The sequence below is a fragment of the Gopherus flavomarginatus genome, chromosome 6 (genome assembly GCF_025201925.1).
Source record: "Gopherus flavomarginatus isolate rGopFla2 chromosome 6, rGopFla2.mat.asm, whole genome shotgun sequence".
Taxonomy (NCBI): Eukaryota; Metazoa; Chordata; order Testudines; family Testudinidae; genus Gopherus; species Gopherus flavomarginatus.
Window position 1 is genome coordinate 23,521,264 of NC_066622.1, and position 20,151 is coordinate 23,541,414.

Below are 20,151 nucleotides of genomic sequence, written 5' to 3' on the forward strand. Positions count from 1 at the left end.
ATTTTTTTCACCTTATGGGTTCAAGTTAGAACATCAAAAAAATGAAATGTGTGACTGGATTTATATCTGTCTGGTTCGGTTTTTTTTGTAGTGCTGATCACCATGATATCAGAAAAGAATGTTCTTTTATGACCAGTAAGGTAAGAGCAATAGGATCCCATTCTTCAGGGATGCAATTTGAATATCAGAGCTACCACACCATTTACATTGTTGCACAATTGCTCAAGTATATTAGTGGGGTATTGCATCTTCCTCTGAAGCAACAGGTATTGGCCTTTGCCTTAGGCAGCATGCCAGACATAATGATTTAGTTGAGTTTTGCAAATCCTATGTTTTGGCTAAATGTGTTAACATCTTCTGGGTTATCTGACAGTAATAAATGTTTTTAAAAGGAGAAAATATGAAGGGTTTATTTCCGAACTGTGTATTGTTTATGCCAGTTTAATAAAAAACCCTGAAGGCAATAAGTAGTATCTACATTTTTCAGGAAGAAAAACAGGTATCAACTCTTGTTTGCATTCCCTTTGGATGTAATATTTGATGACTGTATGAACAGAACATGGAACATCCAGTCGCACACAACTGTCTTTTGCCTTTGAGTAAGATTGGAGAATAACTTGTAAGGTGACTAACAGCAGGTATTTTAGTTAATTAAACTCTGACAAAGTTGTATTAATTCTCCCTCCCCAGTTGAACTCATTAAGTCCTGTGAGGAAAAGAGTATATACACTAGTTCCTTTTCTTCCATACTTTTATCTGTCTTTTAATCCTGATGGGGCTTGAAGTTAGATCTCCTTATTTGTATGAGCAACTGACTACTTGGGCAGGCTGTGGAGACATGGCTTTCTGGCCAAATCAAAAGTCATTCTTAATTGTCTGTTTATCTAAGGCCTAGTCTGCACTTACAATTTTTGACAGTGTAGCTGTGCCAGCAAAACCCTTCTAGTTTAGACGCAACTGTACTAGCCAAAAAATGCTTTCGAAGGTATAGTTTATACTGGTTTGGTGAGTAAAGTAGCTATACTGGCGAGAGCACTTCTGTTCTTGTATGACTTTGCCACACTATGGCTTTTGCTGGCATAGAAGTTTCACCAAAAATTACTTCTCTAATCAACTGTGCTATGCCAGCAAAAGTTCCTCGTGTAGACCTGGCCTAAGTCTTGATTTAAAAAAAAATATATATAAAATTTTTTTTGAGTGAGCCACATTCACTCTTGACTTCCTTGTGAGTGTCTCCAATAATATAATACTTTTTCCCAAATGACATTGCCAAGTCCCCTATATTAAAACTGTTCCTCATTTCAAGCCATGCAAGTGTACCCAGATATTACTGTGATTATATAGTAATTGTAATAGCCTTAATAGTAATACTTATCAAACTCTAGTTGGGTTATTCAGTGGTCTTGCTACTGCATGTAAAGGCTACTTTTGGATAGGCAGTCTGTCTTCAGAATTGGTTTGCACTGAGATAAGCCCCATTATCAAAGACTAGAGCAAATGCTATTTTGGTTGTTGAGAAGAGAACTGTTTCAACTAATGAGGAAAAGTTCAGAGATATGATGGCTGCTGCAGTGGGATCTGTTATATGTAGCTACCGTAAGAGAAAGACACTAATAATTCATTAGTTCTGTGCAAGCTTTCAATTGCTTGCTGTTGCCTTTTGTCATTGCTATCTTTTTTTTTTAAAGGCACTTTCTCATATGTTTCCTTCAGTGTAATTGTCAGAGTGAGCAAAGCTAGTTAGGTGTCTTTAGTATTGTACCTCATCTTACATAGATATGCCTGCCTTTGTAGGATGTTTGTTGTGCCAGACATTTTTTCTGAATAATTTTCATAAAACAAGGTACATAAAATTATAACACATGTAATGTATCAAAAGACAAATGGTCATGCATTTTGCATCATTTTTCAAGTACATAAACCAGACAAATTTATAAGCAAAGGAAGAGGAGCTGTTTAGGATTGTAATAGCTATTGACAATGGGAGAAAACTGAAAAACTTCTTGGCAATTAGTTCTTTTTGATCATGGAATGATACCTTAAAAGGTATGGTGGAAGCTCCATCACTTTTATCCAAGGTAGTTTTAAACATCCAAGGGATTAGAAAGTGTACTGAGTAAGGAACAGTTCTGTATTGGTTAGGTGATGGATGTCCTGAGAACTGGATTCAGCGTACGTGATATATTTTAGTGGCCTACATGGCATATTTGGATTCTGCATAATCTTAGCTTTCATTGAAAAAAAGAGAAGTCACTGGTTGTGAAGCTATAACTGATGTGATGTTGTAGGTCTGAGTCTGCGGACAGCTTGAAGCAATGTTTCTGGGAGATGTCAGGTCTCCCTCCCACAATCTCTTTGGAATGTTAACACAGAAGCCTAATTATAATACTTGAAATGTCAATGTTAGCAATTTCAGTCCTAATCATTGAATGCTGCAAAAGGGAATGGTTGTGAAGCCTACTGGATGGGGAAAGTTGGGAACTGCTGCAAGGAAATACAAAGGGAAGAATAGTGGAGATATTGGTAGGGAAAGGAGAGAAACAAGTGGCAAAAAAAATATTCTTGTTATAACAAGGGACGGAATGTTAGAATCTACATAAACCAACTTTAAAACTCTACCTAATACTGCCACTCCTACCTATTGTTCCTTGTCATGCTTGGTGCTGCTCTCCATGCTGTCAGTGCTCTCAACTTCATCCACGCATTGTCATACTTCCACACAATGATCTTCATGACTTCTTCAGGGTAGCCCCTGAACAATGGTATGATCTCCCTGAGTCTATTTGCACATCCCTACCCTGTCTGCCTATAAGTCCCTCTTAAAGGCCCACTTCTGTTGTTGTTCTGTTATTTATTCTGTTAAAGACCCACTTCTGCTGCTTATAATGAATCAAGTTGATTTGTATGCACATTTTATCTAAATTGCCTACTGTTTTCCCCCTTTTTCCAGGTCTCTTTCTTCTGCTTCGTCCTCAGAACTCCTTGGAGTAGGGGCCAACCTTAAGCATTTGGAAAGCGCCTAGCGTATAGTGGTTACTATTGTGCACAACATCCCCACCCCCATATTTTGGCCATATTCCACTCTTGATCTTTTTGCAAACCTCTCTCTGCCCTCAGTGAGAGTTCTGCTGTGAAGTATGGAGTCCTAAATAAATACCTTGGTCCACCAATCATAATTCAAAATGGAATTTGACTCCCTCTTCAGAATGAGGCGATGTAATAGGTGTTTTCCATCTCTGATTTGTTTTGATTCTATGATACATTGTATTCTCTGGTCAGTTTAATTCTAAATACCCTCTGTCCATCATTGTAACATGAAAAAGTGGGAAGAAGGATTTTAATTCAATTTAAAACATTTTGTTCATATTGGAAAACGGGACAGATTTTGTTTTAAATAAGAAAGCAACATGCTGTCTTGCACAGAACATTGAGTATACTGAAGCAGGTGGGCCACAGCTCTGATTCGTTTGAATCTTGGTCAGATTGAGGCTTTAAAAATTAAATCAACAGGATTACAAAAAAAGATGAGGATGGAAGAATTTGTTATTCTGATAACTGTTTAGAGATTTAGGCAAGTAGAGGATGTGTTAAGATACTAGTGTAAAGCTACACATCTAGCGTTTGTATGTTGCTCCTGTAATGGGCAGAATGTACATGCTGTGCAACATAGCATGAACTATTTATTTTACAGTCAAACTAATTTTTAAGTTTTTAAGGACGCCTTCCTACCCACTATATGATATAACTTTGGATGCAATGAAGTCACAGCTCACTGGAGGGAGGGGGGATGGAGGGACAGGGAGAGGGATGACCATTTTAGTGGATTAATCAAAAAAGCCTATACAAACAACTGAGGGGATTTTTTCTTCCAAGCAAGTCAATACAGTTACACAGCCTGACATTGTTAGGTGAACCTTTATGATCTCATAGGCTACTGTAGGTTTTTGTGTGTTAGACCTCTCTCAGTAAAAGTGTGGGCACTGTCTACACAAATTCATAGCAGCTGTCACAGTTTAATTGTGGTGCAGTTTGGTCAAGACCCCCTGAACTTTTTATTTTGGGATAATCCAGTGTAGTGTGATCAGTGTATGCATCTCCAGCTTTTAGGTCCGTTAATTACGTGGCAAGTGTTGGGTCGGTTGGTGTCAGGCTGTATAAAACAAACACAGAAGAGACAACAACTGGGGAGGTGAAGTGTTTATCGTTGGGTATATGAAAGCCATCATTTTAAACAATTCCCTTCCTATCTTTAGAAGTCCCTGGGAGAACTCTAGTGGCTTTCTTTTTGTCTGTCATGTAAACCTGGCAGAATAAAAACGTTTCACAAAAATAATTCAGCTAAAAAATGTTTGGTTCAGCATTGCTATATTTTCTAAAAGAGCCAACAGTACTAATAAACTTTGTGCATGTGTAACTCCTTGTCCATCTGTTCATAGAATAATTAAAATAAAAATACTTATTGATAGGGGCAATAATTATGTACTGTGGGTTGTTTAAGAGGACAGAAAACCTGTCTAGTTTTTTTTATAATCCTTTAGTGTAAAAAGAAATCATTTTCTCCCAGGACTTTTCCATAGCTTCATTCATTCTAACTCATGTTTGTAATGACATTTTGAGAGATTGTCAGTTTTGGGGGATGCGGAACCAAAGCAAAAGGTCTTTGAGTCAGGGGAAGAAATCTTGTGAGTTTATGAATTTCCCCCTCTTTAATTCTCTATCATCAATGGGAAAGGTAAAAATGTAGAATTGTGTTCCAGCTTTCATACATTTTGGTGCCTTTATTTTAGTCTTCCAGTGACAGAAAGTGCTGGGGAGTTGTGAGCAGTTTATTTCATCTCCTTTGAAGAAAAAGTTAAATTTATAATCCCAGATCAGACCTTTCCTATAACTCATGCAACTCATCCTGTTAACTGTTTTAATATATGGCACCACTATTTCATTAAACAACATCCAGGAATAATTAGTTCAGCAACGATGCCTCGGAACAAAAGCCCTTGATTTTGTTTAACTTTATAAGTTGGTCTCTTTTGATCTGCAAGAGCACATCTGGGGCCTTTAAGAAAGCAGAAAGAAAAATATTAAACGTTTACTAAGGCTGCTGTTGAGGGTTTTCAAAGCACAGTAACCCTTTGGTACCAGGATGTAAGTTGCAGGCAAAAAAGTGTGAATTTGTTGTATTTCGTAAGATATCACATTCTGCCTCCCCATGGTAAATGCTGTTTTTGTTAGCAGATGAATATTACATTTTCACTTTCAGCTGTTTCCAGCGTTTTTATAGATTGCAGCTTATTATTTCTTCTTTACCCAGAATATGTTGCTTTCTTCCCCGCACCTCCATGTGCGGGCAATCACGCAAAATTACTACTGTAATCCTGACTATTTTTTCCACCAGGTGTGTGTGCGTTTGTAAATTGTTTTTGTTGCTATGTCAAACTTTGTTCCAGTTCTTCCGTGCACTTTCTACAGTTAAGTATTTGCAGTGATGGTAGGGGATAAATGCATTTGTTCTTTACTCCATGCTCTGCTGCCTAGATTTTAAAGATGGCTAATTTACACCATCTGCATTATACGATCTCCTAATCGTGAACATCACTACTTACTCAGATGAAAAATTTTCTTTCCAATCCAATTCTTCAAAGTTTGCCACTTGAAAAAAAATCACTCAGAAGCAAACAGCTATAAAGGAAGATTTTGTATACCAATTGTTTTTGCTTCCATAAACTAGCAGTGTTTATTGCGCAAAGTATACATTTCCATAAATAGTTCTTGATGCCTTTTTCCAGTACTTTAAGTTAGCAAAGACCTAGCATTTGGTTAGCTGGAATTAGCAGAAAGAACATAACAGATGTAACACTGTATAATCTGATATGTATTGATGTCTACCTGTGTGCATAGTAATTTATATTGTATTTGATTCTGCATCATACTGTAATGCTGTGTAGTATTTATATTTTCAGTATTTTGTTAAATTGTATACAAAATGCCACTGATAAATGTTAACATTTGTCACAGCTACAGAAGCCAACCTGATTGCTCTGTAATTATTCAGAATTTTTTTCTTTTTATGTATATAAAGCTTTTAATAGCAAGTTTATTTTAAAGAAAGAATAGAGGAATTTGGCCCAGGAAGAAGAAATGAGCACAAGAACCTTGACCTGTCAAAATAGAAGTGAAAAGACCTGAAAATATTATTTTTCATTATAGATTTTATTTTTAAATGCAGCTTTATGTTCCCTCTGTATTTGTTTTTCCTTGGTGAGCCTTTAACTCCAAGGTTGTGACCTAATAATGACCTCCTCTCTCCACTCTCAATTGGTTCTGACCTACTCCATTAAGTAAAAAGAAATAACCTAACAGAAGGGTAACCAGATCACTGCTACCACACCAAGGAAACAGGCAGGCTTTGGGATGCTCTTCTTTAATCTCTCTATCCACACAGCCCTCATTTTAATTTGCAAAATTGAACCCAGATCGAGAGCAGTAAAGCCTGAATATGGTAAATATTCATGCCTCAGTGATCTAGAGTGGCTCCATTACATTTCAGAGATTGGGAGAATTACCTTTTGGATTATGTATATTCATGGGCTGATTTTTATTTGAGATATAATATTACTCACGTTGGGCTACATGTCACATATCCTACCTAAACCATCTTTTTTACAAAGCTCCAAATGTTGCTTACACATAAAAGTTTTACCGCTTTAGCTTGTAGTTTCTCCCTTTGATTCTTTTCAAAAACTGGTAGTGAACAAAAATCTTCTTTAAAGAGGAAGGAGGAAAAAATCCATGTTGAAGAGTTCTTCTTTATAAACCTTTCAACCCTGTGTTTGCTGTGATATATTCTTTTGTACATCACTTTGAAGTCTTCAGATGAAAGTCCTGTTATTGTTCCAAAACAATATCCAGTTGAAAAAGAGGAATTCTGTTTATTTCATTCGAAGAGCAAAATTCCACAGTCATTGTTTTCTACTCATCCATTCTGCATTGGCTTTGTGTTGTTTTGGAAGGACATTTTGAAATATGTGCTTGAAAACCAATTTTGATAAATTGAGGTTTAATTGGTATTAAATGTTAAGCTTATTTATAATACAGCTCTAATAAATACAGAGTACGAGGCACTCTCCATATTGATCACTCATTAAATACAATGGATTTATATACATTACTTTAAAAAATACTATTCTCAGCTGCTTTTACTGATGTTGTAGATTATCAAAACAAAGCATTCTATTACAAAGAAATTATAGTGGTGAAAGTAGCACTGCTTATATTTAAGGTTGCCTGACATTTTCTATTATAAGACTCTGGGCTGAAATTTTCCATGCTGGGTGTGTGTGTCAGAGTGAATTTTTTTCACCTGAAATGGTTTAGCTGTTCAATAACAATTTAAGGGAAAATGTTTAATCCATTTTAAAAAGCATTTTTACAGTCATTTAGTTGAGAAATTCTAGTGCTTCTGTGCTTTAGAACAGTGATGAGGAATTTGACAGATGGGGAAGATCTTACTGTCAGGGATGTGCATTTTGCTGTCTCCATGAAAATCTGCCTAAATTTGGCCAACCAACAAGGCTCTGAAAAATCTCACTTCACATGTGATCAGCGGAGAGTTAAAGTTTGAGAGAGAAATTCTACAAAGATTCTGTCTGCACTGAGTATGCACCATCCCTTCCCAACTTCTGTGTACTGATCAGACTTTGCACACCCTGTCCCCACAGAGCAATGGTACAGGCTTCAGCATGGGTCTGCTGGATGTTGCTTTGTCACCAGGCACCAGAACTGAGAGCAGGGACACTTACTCTCCTATGTTCTCAGTACCTCCCCTGCAGATGCCTAGGCAACATGGAGAAGGAAGAGAGGGAAACAGAGGATGTGAGGAAAAGAGAATGCAGGGGATGAGTAGGAACTGGGGAGGGAAGAGGGTACAGGAGCAGGATTTAGAAGATGGGGACGTGGATAAGAGCAAGAGAGGTATGAGAGGCTGGAGCAGTGGGAGAAGGCAGAAGCCAGGTTGGAGAGCAGAGGGGCAGGAGTCAGGTGGGGAGGATGCCAGCAGCAGGTGGGGAGGGGAAGATAGGAGTAGAACGGGGCAAGAGAAGAAGAATCTGTAACCATTAGAACACGCTTACCTATAGAACTTGGAATGGAATTCATTATTCCTAGGTGTCAGCATTCAGTTGCTGTCTACCAAATAGTTTTGACACCCACTGGCAAAGTATTTGTTTCCATCCCTCTTTAGTGGCAAGTCCACATAGAAGATAACATCCTTCTACTGCTAACAGTTACTCTTAGCTCAGGTGGTAGAGTACTATGCTGTTGGATCTAAAGATCCGAACCCTGCTGATGACCTATGTGGGTGGTTAGTATAGTTCCATAGGTTGGCTTTTTTTTCCAATTGGTTTTGAAAAAAAGTAGGAAATTAGATTTTAAAAAAAAAGAATTGGAACGTATATAATGAATGAGGGGATTGGTGGAAGAGAGAGGATGACCTCAGGACTGAGGCAGTTGAATACTTGTCTGGAGAACTGGAGTCTCCAGTTAGGCAAGACAATTTGGTTTAACTGAATGTTCCTCATTTTATGGATATCCATTCAGAGACATCTAGGATCTCATTTGCAGAAGTGCTGAGCATTCTCAACTGCAGCTGAGGTCAGTGGGAGCTCTGCTGTGAACATGTAAAATGGTATGTACTCTGAAAATCAGGCTTTAGGCTTCTCAGATGGGGAGCCCAATATTAATTGATACTTTTGACAATTTTGCCTGTACTCTCTGTGCCTCAGTTCCCCATGTATAAAATGGGGATAATATCACCTCACTTCACAGTGGTGTTGGGAAGGCTAATTCATTAGAGATTGTAAAGAACTAAGTATAATAAGAGCATCCTAGAAAAGCCCATGAGGAAATTAATAATTCAGTATAGGGTTTTGAATGATGTGCAGTAAATAATGAATGGGTCCACACATTGATTACTGAAAATAAAAGTAAATATTTAGTAGCTGCCCATTCAGTGAGCACCATCCATCTGGTGTACTGAAGGAGGCAGGGGTTCTATTGGAAAATTACGTGATTGTGTAATTAAAGACTGTATCATAATGTCTGCACACAATGGGTGAATAAAAGTTGGTTGGGCAACCGTAATTCTGGCATTTTCTAATTTTTGAGTGTTTGACTTTGCAACCTGAATGTTTTTTATGTAGTTTTTATGAAATACCCCTCTACCTCGATATAATGCGACCCGATATAACACAAATTTGAATATAACACGGTAAAGCAGCGCTCCGGGGGGGTGGAGCTGCGCACTCCGATGGATCAAAGCAAGTTCAATATAACGCGGGTTCACCTGTAACTCGGTATGATTTTTTGGCTCTCAAGGACAGCATTATATCAAGGTAGAGGTATATGTATTTATACTTGTGTAGCACTGTATGTATGATGATATGGTGTGTATGAATACAGCATATGCAGACATTAAATAGAAACTACACCTTTAAAGCAGAGCAGCATTAAAGTGAGATCAGTGACATGCCTTTAGCTTATTGGACAGATTGCTTTTTTTTTAAAAAAAAAAGATGATTCTGTGCTGGTGATAAGGGAATTTTAGCTAACTCCTTTAATGCTGTGCGGTCTATCAGCTGTTTTATCCCACTATTGCAATGTGGGCTGTCAGGATCTGAAACATCTGATCAAAAGAGGGGAGTTCCCTAAAAGATTTTATGGTATAGGATTACACTGACAGCACTGCAATCATAATGTGACACTACTGAACGCTAGAAACTCTTCCCTTCTTATTTCTGCCCGTTTACCTGTAATTCACAACGGACAGACATTTTATCCACAATTATATTCTCTACCCCACTCCACACACGTGGTAGCTGGAGACAAAGTAAGTGTTATCGAGGCACATCAGCACAATCATAACCTCTCCAATGTGTAGTAGGTCCCATCTGCCATTTTGCCCTTGATTATCTGAGAAGAGATGGCCTTCTCCGATCTAGGTTCTGGGGAAAGAGGTTTTATCACATCGTGGTTGTATTATAAATAGTCTTATCAACTCTTGTGATTTTATTGCAAGTTGTGTACTTTTCTTAAATCGCTAATCAGGTGAATTGTGTGGTTTTAAGAATCTCACCTTTTGGGAGGGGCCGTTGTTGTTTTTTGTTTGTTTTTTTTGAAAATGTGAACCTGAAAAGCTCAAAAATGGAAGGTAAATAAAAGCCCAATTTTCATTTTTTTTAAAAATAGCTCACATTTTTAAGCCAACTTAATGATTTTTTGGATGGCCTGACTGACTCACCCTTGAATTTATGCTCCAGGTGTCCCTTGATGCCTTCAACCAGGAACTGTTTGTCTTTGTTGCTAAATGGCATCATCATTTGTGGATCTGTAGAAATTTTCTCTGATATCCATAAATTATCACCTCTAGTCCCAAAGGAGAGAAACTCAGATATCTTAGGTTTAGAGAAGGATTTAGGAAATGATCTGGTTAAAGGTAGATAAAGTTCTGGATTTGGTTAAGTGATCAGAGTTTAAATTAGATGCGGTATTTGAAATTAGACAAGAGTTCACAGGAAAATAGAAATTACCAGATCACACAAGTGGTTCATCTAGTCTGGCAATCTGTGTCCACTAGTGACCCATTCCACATGCTTCAGAGGAAGGCCATAGAGACTACACAATGGAAAGTTATGAAATAACCTGCCCAAAGGGGAAATTTTATCCTAATTCCTGTCAGTTAGTGGTTGGTTTATGCCCTAACGCATGAGTATTTACATTCGTTATAAAATGTTAAACCCATAATGGTGGATGTTTTCCTATCTTTTAATTGTCAAACCATTTTTAACTTTTTAAACTCTTGTCAGTGAGTTCAACAGGTTAAGTATGCATTGTGTGGGTTTTTAAATGTCCCTTTTCACATTACTTTTGAGAAAGTTATCTACATTTAGTCTAGTTTTTGCTATTTATGTTGAATATTCAGCATGTACAGTGCGGTCATGAATGCTGCTCCTGCTACAGAGCTTGTGATGAGGTCTGACATCAGGTTGATGGCAGAAGCTTTTCCCTGCATCTGCCCTACTTGGGATGGTGAATGCAGAGGGCCCCTCCTCTTCCAAAGAGGCAATGGTAGTGGGATCCTCTGGGACTTACCCCAACAACTGGCGTGGATGTGCTTGGTTGAAGGGTCTTCATGCATTCCTCTCCTCCATCCACACATGCAATCATCTGCAGGGATGGTGTTGTCAGTGTTCCCCACAGCAGAGATTCTTGGTTTAAACACCCATTGAGATGCATAGCGCAGTTTTCACTTCTCAAGGATATTGTTTCAGGTTGTCTGTAGATTCAGGCAGACATTGTTTCTTGTCACATTTTCAAACTTTTTCTTCGTCACCATGAGGACTATGAATTTAGGGTCAGATTTTTAAAGGTCTCTAGAACCCTAACTCCCATGGAGTTAAGTGCCGAAAATCTTCAAAATTTTCCCCCTCCCCTCATTTAAAAAACAAAACAAAACTCAGATTTGCATATAAACCGATAGCTCCAGGAGCTGCTGCTGCTCTAGGCACGGGTCTTTAGTGCCTGTTCCTTACTCCACCCTTGGTTGGAGCCCAGGGCTTTAAATTGGTATCTTCTTTCTGTAGTTTTTAACTCTTATACATAGGAACTTTAGGTATTTTTATAACCTAGCAATTTTTATCTGATGTATTAGTATTTATTATTTACTGTATCTTCTGTGGTTCCACCAGTGTTACAGGAGGGTTGGGTTGCTATATCTGTAGTATCAGTAAGATGCAGTCACAGCACTGGGAGATAGCAGGATGCTGTGGTTCTTATCTAGAGAAGCTAAGAGCTATGACATATGGAACACTGATAACTTAATGAAAGTTGGATAAATAAAGGAAAAGAAGCTCTGACATCAGGGGAAAAAGTCATTAGTGGATTTTTTTTTTATCCTGTTTCCTATTAGTCTCTAGGTAAACTACTTTGAGAATCTTAGTGGGCTTTTCCTTTGGTCTTCAAATAACAGGTTCTTTTCTTATATTGAACACATTTGTTTTAATGTTTCTCTGCCTTGGGTTTTTTATTTATATGTTTCATGGGTTTCCTCCAATCCCCTTTTTAACCCCCTTTATAAACCTGTACATAACGCTTTAGGAATGTTAATGGGATAATCTAAATTAAAAAAAATAATAAAACCCTATTCTTTGTAAGGGACGTAAAATTTCAATACATGTGTGTTAATTTACAAAGTGAGAGATACAATCAGTCCCTCTGTGCCACCATTTAGAAACAAAATGTGAATGACCTTGTGAGCTAAGTTTGTAGTAACAATTATAATGGTATCCAAGTTAACCATGTTTACAGATATTGTTTGCATGCAGCAAAGGCTAACTTTAAAGTTACACCCAATATTGTTCCTTTTCTTGATGTTTCTACAGATCTAGAATTCCAGGGGAGACTATTAAAATAACTTTCCACTTATTGGACCTATTGAACTGTCCTTTTCCCCCAGCTTCTCTTCTCTCTGATTTTGTCATGAAGATCATGAGGCTGAAGTTTCTTAAAAACGTATCATGCTTTTTGTAAAGATTTAAAGTTGAGAATAGAAAAAACAAATAAAATCCCAAACAAATTCCATTGATTTTTGCAAGAAGTTGGCTGCAATTTATGATTCAAAGTTCTATTGCTCAGGACTTTAAAACCACTGGAGGCTGGATAAAATACTCCAAAATGTATGATGCAATCTCCTTTGTCGAAAGGTGGACTGGAAGCTCTAATAGATCTTTTCCTTTCAAAATTTCTGTGGTAATAAACCCCAGCACAATATGTAAAAGTTTAGAGCTATATTATAATTTCTGGAGATCCCTTGTGTAGGGAAACTGAATATATGTTAGGAAAACAAAAACCCAATCTTAAGTGCCTGTCAGGTCCTTTCCAGTGTTCTCCAGGTTTGTATTTTAAGGGCCAGACAAAACAGAGAGGTGAGATTTAGCCACTCACTGCGATCCCTGAACAAAACAATGTTAGAGTATTTTTAAGCTACCGAAGAATGTGTCTGTCAGTCCAGGTCAGAGTGAGATGCCATCTCTTGGCGGCAATGACTGGGGACCTGTGCTTTAAGGTACACCTTAATGGCCAGATCAGTAGACCAAGAACTCTTAACTCAGGCATCCTTCAGGGCACTGTCCTGGCTCCAGTACTTTTTAATCTATACACTGTAGATATACCAGCAGTGGAGTCAAGGAAATCCATGTCTGCGGATGATATTGTTCTAGCTGTTCAGCATACAAGCCTCCATACCATCAGCTGCAACCTAACGTGAGATCTAGCACAATGGCTGATTATTTCCAGTGTTGGAAACTTAGGCCTAATCCAAAAAAACCCAATGCTAACTGCTTTCCATCTAAACAATGAAATGTCTAATATCAAACTCGATGTGTAGTTCTGTGGTGAGAGCATCAGCAACGAAGCTAATCCAGAGTATCTTGGCCTTAACCCTGGACTGCAGTTTGACCTCTTGACAATACCTCAAGAACACCTGTGATAAGGTCAGGTCTTGTGTCACGCTTTTTAGAAGATTGGCCGAAACATCATGGGGCTTTCTTACGAATCACATCTTGCTTTCTTAATCATGTCAATGCAAATATGAGAATCCCACTGCACCATGACCTGCAGAACCCACCAAAGACAAGATTAAAATCCTGCAGCTCTCTGTGGAACCGTATCAAGATCCTTACACCCAACTTTGATGCTGAGACTCAATGGAGATCACATGGAACACTTTGACTGCTCAAAACAAGCAGCTCATTGTTGATCCTATTGAGGAACCACCAGGTTTTGGTTTATGTCAGAAAGACTGGTGCAGATTGAATTGCATTAGGACATCTCATGGGAGATGTGGACAAATCCTCTTTAAATGGAAAATGAGGCAAACACCTGTATGTGGCTGTGATCACCAGGCACAAACCATAGAGCACATCATATCTGAATGTCCCATTCATTCTTTTGCTGGCAGCTTGAAGGACCTTCATCAGCTCACTGCTGCGGCAATGTGCTGGCTATCAAATTTAGATATAAATTTGTAATTTTTGCTGCCTACCCAAGCTAAATGGAAGAAGAGTGAGATAGAGCAAAATACTTTATTGATATTTATGCTCTGCCCAGGCAACAGGAAATAATGATTTAAAGCTCCTTTGCCTTGTTACTTGATCCAGATCAACTTACTGATTCACTTTTCTCCCAGTTTCTCTATCTGACCTTTAGAATGAGATGTAATTCTAGTTCTCCTCATCACTAAACAGAAACCATTTTTTGCGAGAAACCATTCCCCATGTCCTCTGTTCTTTCACTGTTGGAGCCCAGCTGACAGAGAGAGATGCTATGCTCAGTTAAGGTTCTCCCCTTTATGATCCATTTACTGTGTACCCCCATACCAACAAGAAGAGAACTTTAGGAGGTAAAGCTACGGACACAGTTTTAGGTGTGCGATATCATTGACTTAACTGTTGGCCTCAGGTACACAAATAAGAACCTTGTATGTGAGAGTAGATAAATGGAGAAAATGTAAGGGTAAGTACCAAGCACATGGAGGGGTGTGATGTCTTAAACCACCTACCAGACTACTCTACATACCTGGTCTATCAATGTGAGATGCTAACTTTCCAATAAAATAATATTTCCATTATAGCACAGAAACCAGAGAAGAGGACAAGCAGCAAATGGATTAATGGGAGCCATACTGTTAAAACTTCTGGGAACAGTTTGAAAATTACTCCATTGTATATAATCTAATGCAGAGATTCTCAAACATAGTTGTAGCAATTACAGCAATTGCTTAAATTGAAAAGTACCAGTAAGTATTTAATGTAATTTTAGCTTTTTAATCTAATGTAACATTTGGAAATAGAGAGGAGGAGCCAGGGCTATATGACTAGCCAATTCACTGCAGACCAGAATTTGAGAACTGCTGATCTAATGGAAAATAATTTGAAAATATTATATATATCCCATAAAAGAAAAATTACAAAAACCTCTTTCTTCTGCTTCTTTTAATGAAATACTTATTTTTCTGAATGTCAGGCATTTTACGCCTAAGCATTTAAGTTTATTTGGGGTGTATGTATAATATATAGAGTATGTGTGTTAATACATATTGTGATAGACCCAGGCCAGTTGGGTACAACAAAGTAGTAATAGGCAGATATACTGGCCACTGGATTAGCAGTTTTCTGGTCCCTGACTGACCAGAGCAGGGGCTGCTCCAGGCTAATGAGAACACCTGACTCCAATTAACCTGCAAAGAGTCAAGTGAGGCCATTAAGATAATATGAACACCTGACTCTAATTAAGGCCCTTTTTGTTACTATAAAAGGGCTCACTCCAGTCAGGCTGAAGAGAGCCAGAGGAGAGGAAGTGAGACTGAAGGGCTGGTTAATGAAGACACCCTCAAGCCCTAAGGTAAGGGTGAAGAAGAGAGAAGCTAGAGAGCTATGGGGAAGTGGCCCAGGGAAATGTAGCAACTCTGGCAGTGAAAGGTCGGCTGCCAGCAGCTGCTGCCATTAGGGTCCCTGGTCCGGAACCCGGAGTAGAGGGCGGGCCCGGGTTCCCCCAACCTGCCACTACAGAAAGACCTCCTGGGAGGGGAAGTCAGGCCCTGTTAGGACAGGAGGCTAAATTGTGAAATAAGCCTCTAGGGACAACAGAGACTGTGAGAGTTCTCTCACCAACCTCCTTGCTGGCTTATAATGAAAGGGGCTCAGTAGACTGTAACCCTGGCCCTAGAGAGAGAAGGGCTACATGGAGGGTTCCAGTGAGCCACTGAGGCTAGCATATGCCACCTAGAAGCGCGGGACCCACGGGGACAAGGTCGGAGCTCTTTCACAATATATATATCTAATCTAAAGTTAATATAGTTTATGTACACAGAGGCAAATAGTAATCTTTTCCCACTCCTGCAATTTTTATTCTATATTTTTTCTTTGCTATTTGGAATCCCCTGCAAGATGCTTCTGATGATGAACTTGTAAGAGTTTTACAAAGACTGAAAAAAATATACAAAAAGTCCTAGTCAATGTCCTTTTAAATGCTCAAGTTTTTTTTTTAAAGATGGGATATTTAAAATCTGCATGTTCTTCGTAAAACAATGAAGAAGATTCTAATGTATCATGACTTCAGTGCATAAATTTGTGCAGTTATGATTCTCTTTACAAGCTTCAGTTGCTATTTTTGTGTCGAGGAACATAGGAAATGAAAGGGATAGAAGAATACCAGGTTAGCTCTTTTAAGTCCATTCTCTCTGTCCACTGCTGTAAAAGACAGTAAGCCTTCTAAATGTGCTGCCACATGAGAGATTGAAGGACTTTTTCTTTCCAAGGTAGTATGAATTGGTAACATGAGGTACTATTTTCAAATTCTGCGATGTGGACTCGTTGCTCTGAACTTACATCTTCAAAAACCATTTTGTGTTTTAACTGACAGTAACTATATACATTGCTGCCCATCTTTCCCACCATTACTTGTCCTTGGCATTTGTGCTGTAAATAGGATTGTGGTGGAAACAAGAGGGAGATGGTGGGTAAGGGAAAAAGGAGGGTACAGATAGCAGCCAGGAATGATGGGGGATAGGTGAAAGCTTATCAAGGGTATAAGTGAAGGATATAGAAGATAATTGCTAGGTCTTCTCCTGTTAGCCCAGCTAGATAGATAACATTGTCTGGGGTGCTTGGCTGAAGGGATACTATGCACATGACTTGTGCAAAAAATGTTTGAAAGCAAAATAGTGGGTAGAGCTTAGCATGGGCTTTGATATCACTACTTACAGTGTTTCCAGCAAACAGCAGTTAAGATCATTAGCCTTTTTAATGAAGGGGTTTCTCACTTATATTTATATTCTGATCTCTCTTCCCTGTCACATCCTTTGTAGTACAGTGAAACACACAGGCGTAGATATGACACTTGATTTGAAAAGGGCTGCAACAATGACGTTTCCTACTCTGAAAAGGGCTGTTACTTTTGTTTTTGATTAGAAGCCAGGCATCCAGTGCACCCAAACAATATTAATCTTCGTGCAGCTTGCAAATGGCCTTTCTGTGTATGAATATGTCTCCAACCAAGAGTGAGATGATACATAATTTAGGTTGTTCCCAATAGCTTGTCTGCTATATTTTTTTCTGTTTTTGCTTTGTTTAAAAAGGAATAGTATCCTAATATTTCTTTTTTTCATTCATGACTGACCTATTTTAAGAGGATCATTATTTCCCAGCAGCTGAAGATTTTGACCAAACAAAATTAGGGCCGTAGGACTTGCATCTTTTCCATTATTTTGGTCTGAGTTTCTACAGTTCCCCTTTTCCTCTATGTGAGTCATTCTTCCTTCTCTTCTGCAATGCCCGCAGCTCTCTTTACTCTACTCAGCACTTTCCAATAGAAGTAAACAATTAATAAGGACACCAGACAAGATTAACTGCCAGTCTAAGATTGAGATTGAAACCCTGCCTATGGACTGGGACTTAGAAGGATTGGGTTTGCTCAGTTCACTTTGCTAACTGATGAGGTCTTGGTGTGATGGGGAATTGTTTCTATTTTCCTTTTGGTTTTGAAAAATCTTCTCATTCTTAGCATTGCCTGTTCACTCAACTGAAAAAAAAAAAGTGACTTTTTTTGTTGTTGTATGGAGCAGTATAGATGACCCGTAAGAATGATTGATTGCTTCTGATAGTGGCTAGACAGATACTTTGTATAGATTTCAAATGTAGGAATGGATTCTCGGTGTCACTGCACAGTCTGGTACGCTGTCTGGAAGATTTTTGCTCTTTGAGTGGTTTTATGGAAGTAGCTTTCACCTGTTGCACTCTTGCAATACAGACTGTTAGACACATTTGCAGAAGTAACCTCTCTTTTAGGCACTTTGGAGTTTGTGCTAAGTACTAGACATTAAATGAAATCCGCTGAACATTGTCTGAGTGTCCACTCCTGTCGTTCAATCTTAAAACCAGAAAAAAAAAGAAGCTACCTCTGAGACATAGGTGGCAGTGGTTCAGTGGCTCATTAGCAGTGGAGGACATCAGTAACAACTAAAACATAAAGGGATATAGTGTCCTCTAACAGACGTTTTGGAGCATGAGCTTTTGTGGGTGAATACCCACTTTGTCGGATGCATGCATCCGACGAAGTGGGTATACACCCACAAAAGCTCATGCTCCAAAACATCTGTTAGTCTATAAGGTGCCACAGGATTCTTTGCTGCTTTTAAAGATCCAGACTAACACAGCTACCCCTCTGATACTAGTGTCCTCTAATAATTTCAGGGAAAACCCTCAGTGAGTGGGATAATCCCTTTGTGTGTGAATGTCAGTGAGTACGATGGTGTTATCAGCTGAGTAAAGGGGTACACCCCCAGCGGTAGATGACTTGAAATATGTTTTTAATAAAACTAACTCCACCGTTTATTTCTCAGAAATGTTTCTAGGGATGTCTTCTTTAATGTGAGGGCTAAAGCTGTAGACTCAAGAAACTCTTAGCTGCAGCGTTTAATCTGGAACTTCCAGCACCTTTTTGCATTAAACTCTTGGAGTGAGCATCTTCATATATTTGTTGAAGAAACATTTATTTCCAAATACACCTCTACCCTGATATAACGCTGTCCTCGGGATCCAAAAAGCTTACCGCGTTATAGGTGAAACTGCATTATATCGAACTTGCTTTGATCCACCAGAGTGCACAGCTCCCCGCCCCCCCCCCCCGAGCGCTGTTTTACTGCGTTATATCCAAATTCGTGTTATATTGGGGTAGAGGTGCATAGTCAAATCTTTGTCTCACTGCCTTCTTTTGTAACTTTTCATTGTGGATTTGGGGAAAACTTGAACAATGTTAAAAATACTAAATATGATATATTAATATGCATATACATGTGTGTGTTAATATAAAAGTAAAATATACCATAATCAAGTATGGAAATTTGAGGACCTTAGAGAGATAGTATTGTGAAGTGCTTGGTTCATGGGATGGAATCAGAACAAGTGAATGGTTTTCCAAACGCTAATAAGGTCCATAGTAACTCATGTTCCATTTTGGATTCTGCCATTGGCCTGTCATGACCTTTGGCAAATCATGTAACCTCTCTGTGCCGCAGTTTCCCCAGCTGTCAAATCGACATAATAATACTTCACACAGGCTGTGAAGAATGATGAACCTTTACTAAAGCGGGCGTGCGTGCGCACACAAAAACTTGGATAGAAGATAATATGATTGCTGCTATTATAATTTATTTATTTATTACATGACTAAATCTGGTTAGAGAGTTTGGATGTGGATATTTGGATAATTAAGTTGAGAGTGATTCCAGTTAACCTTCAGAGGTTATTTAAAGGGGCCTGTCTTCAAGTGCTACCCGTATGTGTTAATATAAGATTCTCATGCAAACTGCCTTACCTGCACAGCGTTCTAGAGCAGTCCATGTGCATGTTAGAATAAATGTTAATATTTAAAACTAGAGCTATGGCTTACATTAATTGTTTTGCAGTTAGTCCGGTTGAATGTATATTTTTATTTCAAACTGACTTGGGGCTTTGTACACTGGTATGCATGAATGTGTGCATTAATATTTATTATTAGATAAATGCAGACGATTGCCTGGCAGTGTGCTTTTATTGTTTGTATTGTTCTGGAACCTTCTACGACCTCACTGTGTTCGACTCTGTGCAAATACATATTAAGAGAGGGCCTCTGCCCCCGAATAGCTTACAGTCTGATTTAATATGATACAATAAATAAGTGCGTGAAACAAGAGGTGGGTAAGGGAAAAAGAGAGTAATGAAAATAAAATTATGTAGTTACATAGGTGGCTGTTACTCATCTTGATGATATCTTAGATTACCACTTTCTTATAATAAATGGAAATGGAATAGCTGATTTTTCATCTGACTTATGCATTACCAAATTTTCATTGGTTTGCTGATTTCTGGTAGCCATATCTGCAGAGTTGGCACACACATCAAGATAGTCCGAGCATTGATGACTTTACATTCTAGAAGATGAAAATAAAACTCTTTGGGAGAATCATATCAGGGTTCCTTTTAGATAATTTTGTGAATATATTCTTAATTTGATTGCTTTTCATTTTTTAAATTTCAGTCTCTTCTGGACAATGTGAATCTTTAA

General features: G+C 38.4%; 1 protein-coding gene across 1 annotated transcript in view; it reads left to right on the forward strand.

Moving 5' to 3' along the window:
- Positions 1-20,151, forward strand: part of EEFSEC (eukaryotic elongation factor, selenocysteine-tRNA specific) — a 197,578-nt gene that overhangs the window by 106,180 nt on the left and 71,247 nt on the right. The gene's annotated exons all lie outside the window — the stretch shown is intronic.